This window comes from Lepisosteus platostomus, chromosome 4 (assembly GCF_059453375.1).
Source record: "Lepisosteus platostomus isolate fLepPlt1 chromosome 4, fLepPlt1.hap1, whole genome shotgun sequence".
NCBI classification, from domain to species: Eukaryota; Metazoa; Chordata; class Actinopteri; order Semionotiformes; family Lepisosteidae; genus Lepisosteus; species Lepisosteus platostomus.
The window spans coordinates 24,176,947-24,197,657 of NC_142614.1; the positions used below are offsets into that span (position 1 = coordinate 24,176,947).

General features: G+C 34.8%; 1 protein-coding gene across 1 annotated transcript in view; it reads right to left on the reverse strand.

Annotated features, from left to right (window-relative positions):
• LOC148672999 (E3 ubiquitin-protein ligase ARK2C-like) overlaps nucleotides 1-20,711 on the reverse strand; it is a 37,567-nt gene that overhangs the window by 14,273 nt on the left and 2,583 nt on the right. The window lies entirely within an intron of this gene.

Sequence of the window (20,711 nt, forward strand, 5' to 3'; positions counted from 1 at the left end):
AAAATATGTGCAATATATAATTCATTAGTTATTCAAGAACAGTATTAAGTAGGACAGGACATTGTGGGCAGGGCTGACATTTGTAGAGGACATTATTGGAGCCCAGAATAACGTGTGCTGACAAAGCTCTCACACCACTGTTATACTTTTCCATGTTATACTGTATAAAACCTGTAAAGTATACTTTGTAATTGAATAGATAACTAAACCAGCAAAAGCAGGTCTTTACAATCTTTAGGACAATCTATCCTTCTAGATTTGTGCACAGGTTGGTGTCTCATTCAAATTAATAAGAAAATACAGTATTTTCTTCTTGGGGGGTTGAAATTTAAAGTTTGTTTCACTTTTCTCCTTATTTTTTCCTGGTACTACAATTCTATTGATTTTTTTTCTCTAGTCTATGCCTGCTATTCAGCTATACGATCCTAAGTGCTCAGTGGTCTCCATGTCATCTACAAAAACTATGGGAATTAGGAGTAAGAATGGGCTCACTCGTGAAATTGAATCTCCTATCCTTTATAATATTGTAATACTAATCCTTACATTGTTTCCTTACATTTGATACTGGCTTTCAATGAAAAATGGTACAGCATTTAAATGGTAGCAAGATACGGTTGATCTAATTTCACTACCTTAATGATGTATTCATGTAAGCCTGGCAACAGATTTATGATTAATTTCACAGATATTTAGATATAGTGATATAGATGAAGATGTACTGGCTGACTTTGAGGTAATCTGACTTCAAGCATTCTTGACAGCTTCTAACCTCCACAGGAGCTTGACTTTCAGTTAAGGATGTGGCCACTGCCTATTTGTACTACTGTTACTGTAAAGCCTTTCAAACATCCAATTTAGAGATACGAGTCCTAATTTTTCCCCACAGCTGCTGCCTAACCTTCCTGTAACTCTAGTTCGCTTGGACTGTCACCAGATCCAGTGATTTCCTTTTCCCTCAGGCAACACCTCCCTTTTGAGTCACTCAGGCAGACAGAACCAAGCAGTGGAGACCATGGGATCTATCACAGTCCTTTAACACAAAAGTTCTCCCTTGTGGCAAGAGGATGCAAGATCGAGGGAAAAGGAATGCCTATTTGTTGGACAGAATTATTCATATATCCCATACTCTTAAATCTCTCAGTAGAAACATCTTCCATTCTAGAACAATTAAAATATAAAGGGGAGAAGATCATACACCCCATCTTGTTCATTCTTAAGGAAGTGTTGTACTTTCTTTAGGGCTTCAAAGCAATTTATTGAAAATTGGATATTTTAGAACTGACAGCATAACCCTTTTTGCTCTTCAACATGGCTCTGTTTGCCCACTTTTGCATTGCTAAAGCACCATGATTACACGAGGTTGTGTTTCAGGCACTTGGCAAAACATCCTGACCTTATTTAGATCAGCGGATATAATTCTCTCAAGCAGGCATTTAGAGCTGTAAATGAACAAATAAAGAAATGCTGAAGTATCTGATTGGAGTATCAAATCAAGTATACTGAAGCACTCAGATATAGTGCTACTCTACATTTGTCCCTCCATGTACAATCTATTCAGATTAAGATTACAATCTATTAAGCCTTTAACAAATCCTTTTATTATATTTAGAGGTATAAAAAAGATCCTCCTTGAACCATTCCTCATCACAATACCTTAAAATCATCAATCAATTTAAAAGCTTAATTTGTAGTAGATTATTTTGGAATATTTCTTTAAGGAGTAAACATATCACCTCAAACTTTTCAAAATGAAATATTGGTGACTTAAAACACAACTATGTTATTATGTGGATTCTTTTCGCACTTACAGACAGCCAGATGCTGGATAGAAGATGAGGCTGATTTGAACACAATGTGTCTTGTGAATGTTGCTGCTGTTACAGCTTTTATCGAGAAGTGCAATGAATTCCCAAATGATTGTTGGTTCCAGAAGACCAGCTTTTATACTTCACCATACACTGCGGAAAACTGATTTTTTTCCATTCTTACTTTGGGCATGATTATGAGAATCTGCTCAACAAGATTTGATCAGAATGAAGTGCACAATTATGCAGGACGTGACTACATAAACATCAGCTTTAAACTGTGCCCCAGCATCAGCTGAGGAATTTAACTGGTGTTAAATGGTTAAATCTCATTGGCTGAGCAATTTATTAAGATTTTATAGTTATTGAAATTGAGTATTTAATAAACCTGATATTGCTTACTAGCCTTCCGCAGAGAGAAATATGCAGATGCAGTAGGTTTCTAGGCATTTAAAACATAGATTTGTTTTTACTATACAGTATATATACACAGTGGTGGGTTCCTTAAAAATATATTTGAATGTTGATAAATATAAAGGAAATATTTGTGTTCTATACAGTATGACCACGGTCTATCTCTTAGCCACAAACACTTCTAATTGCAGTGGAGTGTTGAATGTTTCCTCCCAGCTGAGTCAACACTCACCTCTGTCTCACTTGGCTGTGACCTGTTAACACCCAGCTCTCTGTCCAAGACAGTGGCAGTGTAATTTCTAAAAGCAATTTATTTTTATACGTTTTAACAGACATTATTATTCTTTATTCAGGAAACGGCAGTAGATTTAAACACAACCAACGAATGCTGTTGTCCTTATAAAGAGCACAGCCAGCGTGCCAACATGTAATGCTTCAGTAAAAAATATGCTGTTCAGGACTGCAGTGTTTTCCAGTACAAGTTACAGATACCAGTAGATTTTATTTGTGTGGCTCAACATTGGTACAGTTTATGATATCCTCCTTTATTTCAAGCCTACTTCACAAGCCTAAAATAAACAGTAAAATGAGTTACCAGTAAAAAATCTATGAGTGGTCAATAAACAATTTATGTTGTAAATATTATCTGTGGAGCTCTTTTCACAAGGGGTGTTTCATAAGATGCGTATGATTGTAGGGCAGGCATTCTTTTATAAGCTTGTTCAGCAGAACCCCTCATAAGTCTTAAGTCAAACAATCAATGTCTGTTACAGCCAAATGCTAGCAAGGAATGAACAGATGCACCATCAGCACTCATTTCACCACTTCAGCTGTTCCTGCCTTCTGAATTTATAAGACCCAGTGAATTCCTGAGAAACATATTAAAACACTCTGGTTCTGTCAGACATCTTAAACGGAGGGTGAGTGCCGAGTGATATTGATTGAAAACCTTAAAAACTAACACGGGTTTGCAGTTATGTCTGCAGCTTTTTCGAATTAATACAATTCCTGTTTTTATCTGCAATGCTTTTTCTTTACCAGTGAATAGGACAGATTTAAGTAATAAATTAAAGCCTCCAATTCACACATTTTACAATCTGAAGTACTAGAAATGAGTAAATACTAAAAATGACTACTTATCAAGAGAGGAATGTACTGAGTTTTGGTATCATCTAAGATAGTTCTCACTTCCATACGAATATAACATTTACACCTGGTCATTCAACCCATTAAAGCTTATCCATTGGCATTTCATTTACTTGCCAAGTCATCATATTTATTCATGTGACAATATATATTACACTCCTACTGCTACACATCAGGGAAATAAAATTTGTATAATGGAAAAGAAAAGGCTGTTCATCCTTGTTTGTCAGGTTTCAAGCTGTGTATTGAATGGAAAGGACAATAGCATTTTCTCTGTAGAAGCCCTTATGATTTTATATTTATGAGGGCCTGGAATGGTTATGATATACACTAGCAGCCTAAATCATTTTTCCACCTCTGCTAACTGGATATCATCACCTCAGTTTGAAATATTAATCTGTGATACAATTAGACATGTTGTTTAAATTAGACCCAATGACGAGCAACAACACCAAAATGTAGGAAACCCAGGATAACTGTAAAATATGATGATGCCATTTATGTCCTCCTGTATAAAAAAAAAGGTAGCAACAACCTTTAATGAACTGCCTGGCCACTTTCAGTGAGTAAACACTATAACAATAAGAGAAACATAGAGGAATCTTCATTTTGGCGAATAAAAAACAGAATACTATGATAGTTGAATGCTCAAATTGGGGTGATGTCAATACAGGAGTACCACAGAGATCTACACTAGGACCACTGCTCTTTCTAATTACTGTATATCAGTATATCTTACTGTATATCAGATTTAAATTGCATTGTAGTTATTAAACTAGTCAGGTTTGCGGACAGTAACAAAACAGAATGGTTATGAAACATTATAGAAGTAGTAAATTAAATTTTAAAAGATTTAGATAAAATCCAAGACTGGGCAAACACCCTCACAGATGAGATTTAATGTAGAGTAAGTGCACTTACATGCAGGCTATATAAAACTATACACAATGGGAAAGGCTCAACTTAAAGGGGCTACTTATGAAAATGACTTTGGTGTTTAATGTTGACGCATTATTTACATCTTCTAGACGATGTGTGCAAGTAATAAAAAGGCAAACAATTTTAGGATATGTGGTTAAAATTGTAGAATGTATGTAATTTTTGTCAAGGGAAGTTTAATTGTACAATGCAGGAGTAATACCTGATTTAGAACACTGTGTATAATTTTGGTCACAATGTTATAAAAAAATATATTGTTGCTCTAAAATTTGTCCATAAAAAGCAACCAGATAAATTCTAGTACTTAAAGGCATCTCCTACACTGAGAGGCTGAAGGACATGAAGCTTTTGTCTAAGATACAGATGACTACAAGTGGACTTGGAGGCATTGACAACTTCGTACCAGCTGATGTCTTCATAATAAACAGTGAAACATGAACCGGAGAACACAAGTGGAAACTATGGGGAAGTGCATTTAAAACTGAGAACAACAGGCACTACGAATGGAATTGGCTAGATGGGCCAAATTCCCTCCTCTCGTTAATAAACTTTCTTATGTTCTTATGTTCCTTTTCTTGTTTAACTTTCTAGTAAACTATCAACACCTTTGAAACCCCTCTGGCACTGTGAATTCCCTTTACTCCACCGCATGAGTGTAAAAGTCACAACAAGCAAGAAATGTGTCCCTCTTGTGTGCTGTTACTCAATTTAGTAATATGTCCATCAATCTTAAAGTTATCCAGACAGAAAGCACACTGTTGGATTTGAAATATGCAGCCCTGCACTTAAAAATTTCATGTTGGGCTGTTCAAAACACCCAGTAATCAGAAATAAAAATCTGTTTCTTCCTCTTCTCACAAGTCTCTTGAACAGCCACCACCATATAACCCACATCAGTGTTTTTTTCTGCTCCAGTGTGTTCTTTTTCAATCTATAATAGGGGAAGAAGCAAAGTGTAAAAGTACTGTCTGAAATGATGTGGTGGGTCTTTGTTTTAATATGTGCTTTGGAATATGTGTGCAGTCACCCTGACTGTACTGATAATTTTCTTTTATTTAAAAAGAAGGGGTGCAATGGAGACATGGTTCTTAGCACTGTTATTTCCAAAACTCCATTGACCAGTCTCAGGCATCAGTCTGTGTGGAGTTTACATTAATAGATACCTCCATACTGGCGAAGCTTGATTGGTAAATCTGTATTGCCCCTTTGTCCATGGCTCTGTGATGGAGAGGCATCCCATCCAGGATGTGCTCTCAATTCCATTTTGTGACCCGCATGTCCAGGTTAGGCTGTGTGCCCTGCGTGCCCTGCTCTCTAAAATATTAATCTTTCTGATAACTGAAGGATGGTAAAGAAGGCAGGGCTCACTATGACTCCTATAGGTCTGTTGAAGAAAGATTTAAGCTGATGATTGACTTGAGACAGTCCTTTATTTACAAATGGCTATTCCTACTGTCATTGTGTAGCTGTGGAATTCAATATCTTACAGGGAGACAGTTGACACTGATAGACCTGAACCGTAGCCATTTCCAGTATCCTTTATGCTCGAGCTGAATGAATTTAAGTAGATTCAACTTATTACAAATCTCCAGTGGTGTTGCTTACAAATTCTATGAAGTACATAATCATGACAATGTCTAATTTCTAAATATGTTGTCAAGGGAAATTGTAACACATGCCTGTAAAGGGTTAAACCTAAATCTTATCATTTACTTCCAGAAGGAAACTAATTTTCCTTGAGGTAGTAGACCAATTTTTCTTAGAATGTCCATCTCAGATAGAGATTAACTTTGTGATGCCAGTAAATTATGTCATTATGAAAACAAAATAATTATATTAATAAGATTTGCCCTTCACCGTGATGATATAATATACATGTGAAACAAATTTAGCCTGGTAGCATAGATAGAATTTTAAACACTCAAGAAATACAGCACATATCCAACATATATTAGTCATATATATACTTAAAAATTATTCCACACCGAAGAAGACTCCACAGCCAAAATGTTGTGTTTCCTTTCGTCTCTTTTCAGCATGGAATAAACCTTTTACTTGTTCATTTGCATATATTAATTATGCAATGTTAATTGGCTATGAAATAATGAGAAGTTACATCCCCACAGCTAAAGCAGAGAGTATAGTTCATATTAACACAACATGTGTGATAAGATGTGTGTTTCTGAGTATGCAGATGCAATGGTTTGTACACTTACAAACGTTCACTGACTTCACTCATACTGTAATGATGTCACAGCTCAGTAAGGAATTAAAGGAACGGGTTCTAGGAGGGCTGCAGGGAAGAAATGTCACAATAAGGAGGTACTAGGACATACTAGAAGAAGCTGATCACTGAAAATCCATAAACCTAATTACTGTAATTAAAGACTAAAAGGTTTGGTATGTGAGGCATGTGCTCCTACAATGCCAACCTCACCATACACTGTGGACGAACATGAAGGACAGTCTGCTGAGTATCAGCAAAGCATTGGGATGTCTAAGGAAATTCCATATATGCATCTGATTTTATAATTGTGTAAAGAATTTCTGCATGGGAGAATAACTTTGTTCTGGTGGTGACAACATAAAAGTCTGTCTATGGTGTTTGCTAATTCTTCACTTTTGGTTTCCTTGGGCATTGATGTCATCTTTAGGACCAGACTTTCTATTCTTGATGGTAATCTCACCATACAGCTTTAATCCAGCAATGTTTCTCCAACAGTAACACAGGCCCTCAAACATTTTGTACAATAATGGTTGTCCCCCTTGGCGAGGGTCACTCAAAATTTTCTGCTTCGTTCTGGGTTCACCATTATGCACTGGTTCACCGTATCATTCACTGGAGTCTAAAGGCTTCCCTGGTGCAAAGAGTACTGCTTTTGAGCACACACAGTTTGCCCAGAAGTCTTTGGCTAGTTTTAAGGAACCAGACACCCCTGCTAATGGTTCATTAAATGCTCTTTACCCAATAAATTACAAGTGGGAAAAACTGATGTTAATGAACATCAACTCTACCCATTGCCAAATAATCTCACTGATCTGACAGCTACAGTACAGATTGAATTTTGTGTGTGCAATGTCTACATGCCTGTTTATGACATATTGTTTGCAATCTTGTGTTCTGACTATTGATGGACACACCAGGTATTGTGCATTCACACATCATATAGTCCTTATCACACATAATAAATGACAGGATATCAGAACAAAAAATATAGCACATCCCTTGCTTTATCTCATTTCACATTTGTCTTAACCAGTGCCTGAGCTTCTGAAGTGCTTCAGTATAGACAGACTGATATGTTGTACTTCAGCTGAGAAATTGCTAAGCACCATTTCTTTCTTTATTACATTCCAAGACACTTTCCCTTACACGACAGCTTTAAACTGTGTGTCAAGGAGTAAAAAATACAGTGGTTATAAAGAAAAAACTACTAGGCCTTCAAAAATGGCAAAAAAATGGCACTCTGATATTAACCAATGAAGCAGAAAATCAGCCATTACAGATATTTTCTTTAACAGATTTCCAGAAAAATAAATTCTACATTTGGATGAAAAATGCTTAAGGATATTCAAAATTGTTGCCAATTTAGATGTGTATGAATCTACTGGATTATTCCCTTAATATTTGAAGTTCCATGGTAGACTGGGACAGTATATTTTATAAGTTAATACTTTAATGTTTTAAATGTTACTCTTTGAATGTGTGTCTGGAATTTGCAAGCCTTATTAAAACAGTGTCTTCTAGCTTGTAGTACAATCAACATGAATTGTTATTGCCTGAAGTAGAGTACATGTAACACTTAACATATTCATTCTACATTTATTTAAACACAAATCGGTGCAAATAGGTCTGGACATTATCTTGATTATACAAATGAATTTTAAGAGGTTCCTCATAAAAAGGGAGAGTGATTGTAACTTATGTAATGAAAAGATTAAAATGAAAATTCACTTAGTCATTTAGGTACTGTCCTTTTCCATTTTATGACTTGAAAGTCACATAAACAATTTGTAGTAAAATAACACTTTGTAAGTCTCCATTTAGTTAAAGACATTTTTACGTATTAAGTATTTATGATCATATCTGTGCCATTAGCACTCAAGCAGCAAATGAATTGGCAAACTGTTATTGTGAGTAAGGCGATAATAAAATGCAATGTTTCCCCTCCATAAGTATTAGTAATGTATTAAAAGAGAAACACTTTAAATATTTTATCAGGTTAGATCCAACTGATTTTTTTTTAAATTGCTGGCATTGTTTTATAGAACAGATCAAATCTCTTGGCTCTAATGCTCTTCCTAGTCCAGACCCTGGTACTCTCCCACCTAGAGTGTTGTAACTCCCTCTTTGTCAGCCTCCCTGGCAACACCATCCTCCCTCTCCACCTCATCCAAAAAATCTGCAGCTTTCCTTGTCTTTTCTCATGCTACTCCACTACTCCAGTCCTTCCGGTGTCTCCCTGCTGTTACGCACATCCAATTCTAAGCCCTGACTCTCACCAACCTTTGTCTCAGGCACTCTGCTCCCGCCTATCCACAGTCTCTTTCCTATCAGTACTCTCTCTTCCCCCCCTGCTCCTCCTCACCCATTAGACTTTCCATTCCCCCCTTCTGTTCGCCCACATCCATAGCCCATTAATTCTCCACCCTTGCTCCTTGATGGAGGAATGAATAACCAACAGAAGCCAACTGTTCAGTCCCTGAGCACCTGCTCACTCTGTTTAGACAGCACCTACATTATAATCTCTCAGCTCTCAGCTTCATCCCTCAACGGCTACGACACGGTCTTGCACCAATGTTTTTAATTGTTATACTGGCTTCTGCTAAGCAAATAAAGAATAATCATTAATAGTAGTACTTCCAGATGTACAGTAGTAATAATACCCAATAATAACTCATGTTTTAGGTAATGTAATATTACAGTTTAAATAGACAATAAAATAATACTTAAATGTGACAGAAGTCTTGGAAAATGAGAGGACGATAATTAATGATGTTTCGCTATTTTCTACAGTTTTCCTTGAACTGCTCTGTATTTATGGGCTATACACATTGAACTATATAAAGAGTGAAATGAGAAGAGTTTAGGGTGATCAGATGAGCTTGATCTCCAGGAGCATTACCCAAACTGTATTTGTGAAACAAAGTATTGTGATCCTGGAAAAATGCCATTCAAATCACCTCCACAACTCAGCAAAGGTAAAAAAAACAAGCATAGCCAATCCTAATGTGCTGCAGAACATCGTTCATTTTGAAAGTTAGAATTTGGACATTGTGTGAGAACAACTCTGGTCTTAAAGCTACAGTATGCCTTGACAGTGACTTGGACTTTAAGCTATTCACAAAGCTTAATGAACACAAAATATAACCTCCCCATGATAAAAAGGAATATTTGCATAATAGGCAGTTTGATATAATCATATTTTCACAACAAATTTCCCAAATTTTAGTATAGAGTAAAAACCAAAAAGAAATTATTTGCTTTGGTAAAATACCAATGGTTACAAAAGAAAATATGACATTCAGGCCATTACCTATTTGGAAGTGATAGGTAATTGATCTCAGGATCTCACCCAAACATTTCTTAAACAGTAAATTATCGGAGGATTTGACCCCTGTTGACCATGTGTCTCTAGTGGCATATCAGTTTTTTTTTTGTTTTAAAGGTATTGACGTTTTCTTAGAAAACAAATGTTTTGATTAATTCTCATTAAATGAGAGACAGCAAGAGGATTTCGAAGAGTCAGTTATTGTTATGACTCAGTCCAGCTTTGAAATATAATGATGTAGCAATACCCATACTGTATATTTGCAAGATGCTTCGTAATGGTAATGCAGTCATTATTGCATAGATGTCTCTCCGGTGCTGCATGGCATTCCCAGATCTGCCTTGAAATGAGTGACACCTTAATTTAATCACTCTACACACAGAGCTGTTTTTGTCTCAAAGACAAGCAAAAATGATTACTACTGGTACTATACTTTATAGCAGGAGGGGTCTAGATGTATTATTTCACAATCTATACTGCATGTTAATAGCAATAGGCAGGCTGTAGTGTTTTTCTGAACTGTATTTTAGCCATGCCTACAATATATCTGTGATTAAATCTGATGGAGGAGCAGTCTCTATGATATATGCGTAGTGTTCAGCAATTATTATTCAATAGGAAACATACTGGTGTTTTCATGTACACGGCATGAATCCAGAATATAGAATGAATACAGAACATTCATTTTATTTGATTAATTTTAGTGATGTCACCGCTACTAAAAACAAATTTCAATAATGTGTTGTATGTTACATGGTAGGAGGCTTAACTTGGCCTATTCGGGAAACACAATGACAATAGAAGCAATAAATTCAGTGACCCAATTGTATTGTTACTGTTCCAGAAATATGTGATACTAGTGTAACGGGGTTCATCTGTGAGCATGTTTACAGTGACATAACTCCCTAGAACATCCAACAGGCAACGAGTTCTCCCACAATAGGGTACCAGCCTTTTGACATAGGGGAATTTATACCATTTGGAGGAAGAGCTATGTAGATCAGGGCAGGAAGCATTCCTAAGAGATAATGCTTAAATCAAGGCAAGGGATGTGCAAATTACATTCTTGCATGCTGTTTCATCTCATAAAAAAATGGAATACTGACAAAAATAAACCTTTTTGCATATTGCCCTAAAATAAGAATATCCACCTATAATGTCTGGCTAGGTTTTCCGATGTTGACATTATCTGTGTTTAAAAGATAACTACCATAATAAACCAATAACATAGTTGTCATGCCATGTGTCTGGACCAGCTACTCATTTACTGATATGCAATCATGTCTATTTTTAGAACACTTGTTTTCAGCAATCTCTTCTTAGCTTTATCTAGCTTTATCTGTATAAGCTCTCATAAGCTTTTGCAAGCATATAAATAACACAGGTACATTTTATCTTTTGGAATTTTAATATATCTGTTCATTTTCTGTTTTGCAGTTCCGTAAGTAATTGGGTGGAATTCTAAGCTTCCACTTAACTTTAAAATATATTTCTTCCATACTTGGGACTCGTAAAGCTTTTTCCTTTGTTTAAAGTATTACCTCTTCAAATGGCATGGTTTTTGTCTTTCGAATGACTGCTCCTGGTTTTTATTGTAGTGAGTGTTCTGCTTCACAAGTACAGCCTTTAACAACTACATCTTATGTGAAGAAAAAAAGATTAATATGTAATTAACTGGGTTTTCTTCCACAACATTTTTGTCAGCCTACACTTGTTCTGGAACTTAAATATAAAAGCTTCATTAAAGATAATGAGTATTTAAGAAATATTGACCGGTTAAGATGAAGTTTAAGCAATATTCTGGAAGACTGAAAAATGGGTCAAGGCAAAAAGCAGGAATTAGGTGTAGGAAAATATGGATTCAGGTTACAAATTAAGCCTTGCCTCCTTCTTCATTCTGTAATAATATAACGCTATATTTCATTATTTGCTTGCATTTTTGTTTAAAAAATAAATACAATTCTAAGAATAACAAAAAAGGCAATAGCTATAACGTTCCAAGTTCAAGACGTTAGTCAAATGAAATTCCAGTTTTTCTGTTCCTCAACAAATGCAGCACCATCTCCTGCTAGTGTGCTGAGAACAGGGGTTAAGTTCTTCCTATTTACTGGATGGACATGAAAGACTGTCAAGGTGACCCAAGGTTAAAATTCATTAGTTAACAGCATTCACCTGAGCAAAAGCAGAAAAATAAATGAGCAAGAGATGGGCTGCCAGCCCAACTACCCCTGAGAGAATTCAGAACATGCTGTTGCCTCTCTCTGACCTCATCTGTCAGTGGTACTCACAATCATTTGGCTGAAACCCACCCTGCTGGGGGTATGACACATCCATTGCCTCTCATAAACCACTACACAAGCCCTCGTTCGATATGGGCTACAAAAGTCAAAAACAACATGATTTCAAGGCCTGCATTGGGGGGTTTGGCATTAATGTTTTTCCTTTAATGTGTTTTCAAGCAACCTGTTGTTTAACAACTCGAGAAGCCACATCAGTGTGGCCATTAACATGCATCCATCTGATTCGTTCTCAAACAGGAAATCTAACAGTCAAATCCAGTTATCAATCCTAATCTAGTAAATAATGTAGATGAATGACAAAAAGGTTGTATCTGATATGTGTAATAACAGAAAACAAAGTTATGACGATGCACTTCTATTTTGCACTTATCAAAATGAAATATTCATCTTTTAAAATGATTTGTCTGGTCACACTGCAATTAGCATCAGTTGTATTGTACTTAATACAAATCATTGAAGGCTATGAATGTCTTTAAAACATGGGTATTAAAATAAATAAATGTGAGTTTTTGGAAACTTACCGCTATATGGCTAGTGGTACATAGTGGAACCATAATTTGGCGTAACTGAATCAACATATGCTTACAATTACTAATTATTAAATAATTTTGAAGTGAAATCAAATAAATCAATAAAGCTAATTAAATCTGAAATTCAGTTTTCCTTGTAGGATGAACAAACAAATCAGGCTTTGACTTAAAGAGATCTGAAAGGGGAACTAAAATTTATATTAAGAACATCAATAAAGAAATGAATTTTACGTTATGCTTATGGGCCTTTAACCTTTTAATATTAACCTTTAATTTTTTTTTATACCTCAACACATTTTCAGAAATTTCTCCAGCTGCAATTATTTTGCCTCACCCACCACTTAAATTTGTTGAGGATGTATCTGATATAATTCTGTAAACATGCCAGTTTTCCTGTGATCTCAGTTCTAAGGAAGCTGTCTTGGGTTTTAGTGATTGGAATGTATAAGGAAAGTCTTCGTCAAATGCCACTGCATAAAATGTATTAGATATATTCTAATGTCCCAGTAACACAGCCTTCTTTTTATGTTTAAACACGTTACTAATTCTTTGCAAAACAAGGATGTGTGATAGCTAAATTGGAGGCACTTTCAAATTCTTAAACTGGGAGGATTCGATCTCTGCTTCTTTCTCAAATCTTAAAAACTTGTGGTTTTTGAGATTTAGCAAACAGGAAAAATACGCAATGCTTTTCTGACATCTTCCCATGAAAAGCAAGGTTGATGTATATATTTGCTTCTTTAACTGGAATACAAAATAAGACTATTTTAAGGCATGATATATGAGTAAAGTATTGGAGGATTCAAGGAAAGCCGTATTTAAAGGTCGACGTAGTTTGAAGAAAGGTTCAAAACATGAAGGAAGACAAAGGTATCAAATGAACAGTGCTAATAATAGTTTATACATAAGTCCTCTGACCGTGTAACCACACTCTTAAATACCTCTCAGATTTCAAATATCATTTTAACACAAGCTTTTCCGGTCACTTTCTTTTCATGGAAGAAAGCAGCAGGCCTGCATACTGGTACACAGTACTGCTCAATTCACACTTGTCAGGAAAAATCATGTTTTCAAATCTGATCATTTTAAAGAGAGTATTAAGTCATAATAAGGAACAAGTAAAGATCTTATTAAAGGATGTGTCTAAAAAACATGGAGTCTGGTGGGAGATATACATGAACCTTGATATACATGAACTTTTCATGGGAAGATGTCAGAAAAGCATTGCGTATTGTTCCTGTTTGCTAAATCTAAAAAACCACAAGTTCTTGGCAGGAAGGTCCATAGTTCGGTGGCTAAAATATTGTTAAATGTGAAAAGTCCTGGGTTAGTGCCAAGATGTTTAACTGTCTCTTATGGTTTTTAAGCTGTGCTTTCTAAAATGATTCTGATTATAAAAAGAAAAAATCATTGCCTTCTCAAGCATACTGTATATAGATTAACTAAGATTTTTTTTAATATGCAGCATTATATTTTAGATTTAATCACAAATTCCAGTACCTTTAGTACTGTAACTATGTATGTCAGAAAAAGGCAAGCATTATTCAATAATATCAATTATTGCAACCTTCAAAAGAAAAAAAACTTTTGTTAACTATGGAAACTTTATAAATTTTAAAATCTCAGAGGGATACTCAAAAGACAGTCCTAGAATTATGTTAATTTAAAGAATCCTTTCATTTATGTCTCAAGATTGACTGGGCATTGTACGTAGTAATAAGTAAATTCAAGTCTTGAATCTGCTCAAGGTGATATAACATGTCGAATTTTTTTTCTACAAAAAGTTTTGCTTTGAATTGTTCAAAATAAAGATCTATATACATACATTGTATATAACATATCTTTCTACTTAAACAGGAGTTTTAAAGATAAATTATTTTTAAGCAATATACTTAAATTTTCTCAGGATTCTAACCAAATTTATGCTAACAATATTCCCTGTGTTTCTTGTTTTTTAAATAAAATTAAGCATGTGTTTTTAAAAGTAAAGAAAACCCATTTTGTGACGGCAGATTTCACCAATTCTTCAGCGTTTCTTATGTAATATCCATTAAGGTAAATTGATTTCCGCAGTGCAGTTTATTTGGGGGCCTTTTGCGGTTTCCTGTCAAATTGAAAAGTGATCATAAAAAGCCACCATCATATTTCAGTGGTTCATTCTGCCACATATTCACAGCTCTGGTCTATTTTAATCTTAGTAATGCAAAACAGCATTCAGTGGAAATAATAGGTTAGCAATGGTATAACAGGGATTAATACAAAGCTCTCTGTATTCCCTGTGGTAATGATCAAGAGAACTCTGAAGATGTTTCACATACAATACAGAACTCTTAATCTTTTCTAGTGCAGAGTCCAAAAATATTTCATTAAATTTCTGCATGACAACAGTAGGAAACTGTTTCAAAATCTGTAAACCAATGCTTCATAAACTAAAGACCTCTCCATTTGGAGCCTAATGTTTGCCTCTACCTCTACAGATTGCTTTGGTCTTTTCGTAATAATAATAATAATAATAATAATAATAATAATAATAATAATAATAATATAATTTCTTCCACAATTGCTTGCAAAAGTTTATAGCATTAAAAGGGAAATACAGATAATTGTAATAGAAGATTGTCTTGACTCAACTGCAAGATTAAGACAATGTCCTTCTAATTAACAATTAGCTCCCAACCAGCTGCTGAGCTGGTTTGCATTCATTTAATTTGGATGGCTGTGTGTTGGAACCAAGTCAGTTGGTTCTCAGCAGTCTGGCTATGCTGTTGACACTGAATCATACCAACAGCACCAGAAACAATGCTAGATACAGTAACTGTCATTAGTCCAACAGAATCCCAGTGAGTTACAAGACATTAGATCTTAGTAGAGCCCTACATCTATCAGAGTTGATTAAACCCAGGCCAATATGGCTTGTGAGGATAATTTATTCTGTCTCATATTATTCAGGATTATTCTGGTTTTGACACTGATTTTCAGTAATGATCTTTTACAAGCATTCCTTAGATGGCTAACGTGAAAAAACAACAACGCCAAGACATTTCACTAATAGCATTTAACATATGAGATTCAAATTCACAGATCTTCCTTAATCTGAGGTTTCATGCTTATGTTTTAAATGGATAAGGTCAACAAAAATATTTTGATAAATAATTTTGTGACATATCAAAAGCTTAAATATGCCAAATTTTACTCATTACCAAACAAACTGGGCAGGACTGTGCTGTGAACCACACATCTCATATAGTTTTGGCCATTACCAATGAATCATACCGAGTCGTGTTTAGAATTTTTTTTTCAAAAAAGAACAATCTGAAATGTGAACACAATGGAGCTACTGAGTAGTATAAAGAAGGCTCGAGTTTCCCCAAGAAAAGAAACAGATACAAAAATCTAAATGCAAAAGGGTACATTACCAGGTGTTTAATGTATATACAGTATTTAGATCAAATACTTCTGAATAGATATATTTTATGTATTAATTTAAAATATTGGTATATTTAAACAAACCTGTACTTAACCAAGTTAAACAAAATAAGAATGCCATTATTGCTTTGGTACCATTAATAAAAGTTAATAAGCAAACAGACCAATTACTGTGTGGCCAGTCTTTGCTATATATAAACATTAAAGATTCCTGCTTGCAACACAGCTTGTTTCAGTCTCGTCGTTTTTAACCCTTGTGTTACATGTGCACAGAAAAACACAAATAATTAAATAACTGAAAGAAATACAGTACCCCATTTCCATTTCATATATAAATGTAGTGCATGTACACATTGGCAACGAATTAACAAAATGTAATATGAGCCTGAAAGCTACCAGACACATTTCTGTTCTTGGATGATGACAACAGCAGGTGGGACTTACTAAGTTCTAAGCCTAAAAGTTAAATTAGAAACATCTTTTAGGCTAAAGTGAGAGGGTTCAACCCTATATCTGGTTAATAAAGACCTTAAAATTATGAGCAAACTCCAATATCTGTCATTCAATCACTAGGGGCAACACATTAATATTACACTGTGGCTCAATGAATGAAAAACATTTTTTTCTGAACTAAATGCCTTCCTTCTATTCATGATCTGTTGTATTATATAGAGAGAGGCAATAAAAATGCAACAGATGAATACTGTTTCCAATTACCATTTTTATTGCCTCATACTATATTGTAACCCTCCCCACTATGCCACCATTCTATTACTCAACCACTAAGAAAGAGAAGATCTGCAACCTTATTTCAGTAGCTAAACCTTCAAAACGTAATGTCTGCCCGGTCTATGCATGCTGTAAAAATTTAAGAACAATAATATCATATTTGAGTAAAAATTAAGAGCTGTAGACATGTCTAATATTTCTGTTCAGTTATCTATAACTTAAGCCCACACCCTGTCGCAATGCAGCCATGCATGGTCTGTTGGCCTTAATTATTTTAATGAGATGTGATTGCTGATTTTACGGATATAAAGGAGATTTCATCAGTGTGATTGTTCTGACACAAATGACTACAGATTGTTTAGACACTTTTATTATTGCTTTGTAGTTCTTTTAAAATATTCCTGAACAAATGTGGCAGGAGAATAATTCTAATATTGTGGTATAAAAGAAGAAAATAAAGTTAGAAATTCTCCAAACTACTTGGAAACATTTTTGCTCTTTATTAAGCTTACCCATTTCTCTATAGGATAGCAAGAAACCATACTAATGGCCAGACAGCAAATCCAACACAAAAATCTTATTATAAAGGGTTTATCCTCTACATTTCCAAAACCCTTTTTTCTACATTTTGCATTGCACCCAGCATTTATCTTTGATCAATAATGAACGTACATTTAAAAAGATATCTTTTAACCCACAAATTTATACTGCATCCACAGCACGAGCCAGTTGTTGATCCTTTGAAATGACATCCCTGGCTGTGTACTACAGAGACATGTACTCTCAGAGAGTTAACAAGCCTCCAAGGAAGTAGATAAAATATTACAATTTATATACATTAACCCTTCACAAGAAAGGGTGCTGTTGGACAGAAAAACAATGTTTCCCATTGCTTTTTTAAAGCAGAATGCCGCACCCTAAAAGACACAGAAAAACTAGCTATGCACACATAAATGTCCAAAGCAGAAACATGAATACAAGAAACAATTAAGAGAAGGAACTCTTTACAGTCCAAAGCTAAGCATTCCCCAACCACCAATGGGCTTGCTACGGATTTTTAATTGCATGTCATGGCTTTCCCTATCCACACAACTAGTGAAGACACACCTTAAGAGGTTTTAGCATGGTGGGGAGAGTTACAGTTTATAAAATGGTTCAGATCAGGAAATTGCCCACAGCGCATGGAACAAAACCATAAAGACTAATCAAAAGAGCAACCAAGAACAGCTTGAAGGCTAGAGGAAACAAACATGAGCTTTTCAGCTCCAGGAGGAAACAGTCCGTGAGAAGACAAAAACGAGAGGGACTGTCAAAATACCATGTAGCACCTACAGTAGAACACAATGGTGCTCACAATAAGGTAGAGAGCTGTTTTGCTGTAGCACAAAAAGTCTGCAACATCATGCAGTTCCCTCAAGAACATGACTTGTGGATAAACAAGCATGGTAGCAAGTATTAACACACAGCCAAATTAAACCTTAATTACTTCATTGAGAAAGAAGAACGTCTTTTTGAAACCAAGGCATTGGATTTGCCAGTCACTTCACCTTATTACCTTACGTGCTGAAAATCTATGGGATGAGCTTCACAGAAAAATAACAATGCTGGACTGAGTAAAAAAAAACAAAAGGCATCAGACTTCTGAAATTGTGTAACAGAATGTCTGGAATACTTACAGCAGGAAATATAAGTATTTTGCTGAGAAACATTCTATTACAGCAAAACACCAGGAAAGTACAAACTATGCTGAGATACGAAATCAGATTAATCAATAGTATATTTTGATTCCGGCTCACATTTCAGTGACAATAACAGGTGCACCAATATTCAGTGCATATTTTTTCAAACAAAGCCTTACGCTGTCATTTGAGAGGCCTGCTAAATTTTTGGAACAGTTTGGACTCACCTAAATTGTGTTGTGTATTATAGTAGGATGTACAGTACCAACGATTTTCTTTTGAATTAACATTGATTATATTCTTGCTCATTTAAACTAGGTCCATGTTCAACTCCTGCTTTTTTCCAATTACTTATTTGCGCTTAATGTAGTAAAGAAAATGATAAAAAAGTACTTTATAACATATGTTTAGTTCAAATTTTTTTCTGTTAAACAAGCCTTCCTTTTAATATGAGGAAAAAAATTTACTAGAACACATACATCTAAAAAGATACATAAAACTAACCTGAGCATGTCAAGCGTATCTTAATTTCCATAAAAAAAAGAAAACTCTGGAGTAAAAACTAATGAAATGCCAAATTCAAAGTTCAGAAGTAAGACAAAACAATTTTAGGACCCAATACAGAAAATTGCATTAAAGATATTAGTAAATGAACACTGGTAAATTTATTACTAGAAAGTCAAGGAATGTTGTTACTTTTCCCAGTTTTTATTGTGCAAGGAACGGCTTTGTTTTAATTTTACAGTACTGGGTTAAATATATCTTGGAAAAATTTAATTCAGTGTAGACTTCAAACAGAGCAGGTGCTCTCATAGGTACAGCACTTTTTTTTAATTTGAGGCTTTAAGCTTCACATTTGTGTACCCCTGGGAATTATACCCTTAGTAAATGAGTAAACTATTACTCTCTACATATCTTCTCACACAAAATTGGGTCATAAGAAAACAAAGAATTTTGCAAGTGCTTGATGAAAAATAAATTATATAGGCACAAGACACAAAAGAGTTCTTAAAGCAGCGATCTGTCTGTCTTTTTAAAATGCATGGCACATGTTATCAACCAATGTGCCTGCCTTAATCTCAATGTTTGCCTTAAAATGCACCCCTCTCAGTTGTCCAGATACAAAAGATTGCTAAAGGTTTTCTTTAAAATGATCTATATTTCATTTTGGAAATATTTTAAACAAGGGAAAAATATTTTCAAATATTTCTTTTTTTTTTCAGAAAACAATCATACTATAACAGAGAGCAATGCACCAGACACCATTCACAAAGCATTAGACAGTAATAAGCTTGTTAATTGAAAGAAATGTACTCGATCAGCAAAGTAGTGAACGCTTTATGAATAAAGCTGTGCGTTAAATAAACCTTTTCTTACGGAACTTCATTCGAGAGATAAGTGATATCTATCATGTACAGGACTCCGTGAGATCCAAGAATTGTATTTTGCTGTCCTACTTATCAACATTAAAGAACCATTTGCTTTTCCTCCAGCTGAAATGCCTAACATTCATATAATAAGGATTCTGTCACATTCATTTATTAGGATGTCCTTAACGTCTCTTGAATTCAGATAAAAAAAATGCCAAGTCTACATCGCACTTGTATCAATAAACATGTTGTGTTAGAGAAACAAAAAGGTGCAGTTTACAGCCTTTTCACTTTGCCTAAAAACTAATTCATTTTCAAAACAAAGTAGAAATAACTAGCAGCACAAGTAATCCTTAATAAAACCAATATGGAAGAAATTTAAACTTCAAAGGGAAATGATCCATCAGTTTCAAAGGAGCATAGCTTCACACTTATGAACCTAAGGCTAATGTTACAAATACTGTACTATTTAACAGCACTCTCATATGAATTAGAATTCCTATATTATGTCCTATAGTTACAGCATTTCTGAGATTGCAGATAGGAAATTAGGCTGGTCAATTGTAGCTGAAGATGATTCATGCACAGAGAAATTGCATGACTGTCATCAAAATTTGCAGTAACAGATTAAATATTTCTAATTGTTTATACTCCAACAAAAAGGAACATAATGTAATGTTATAGGGGTGGTGGTAAATATTAAGAGTGGCAACTGTTTTCATCATTTTCATAGCATATCATCCACATTCCTATTGTTTTTCCCCGCAGTTAAGACTTAGTCAGGCCGATTTGTTTTGAATTATTCCTAAACATTACTGCAC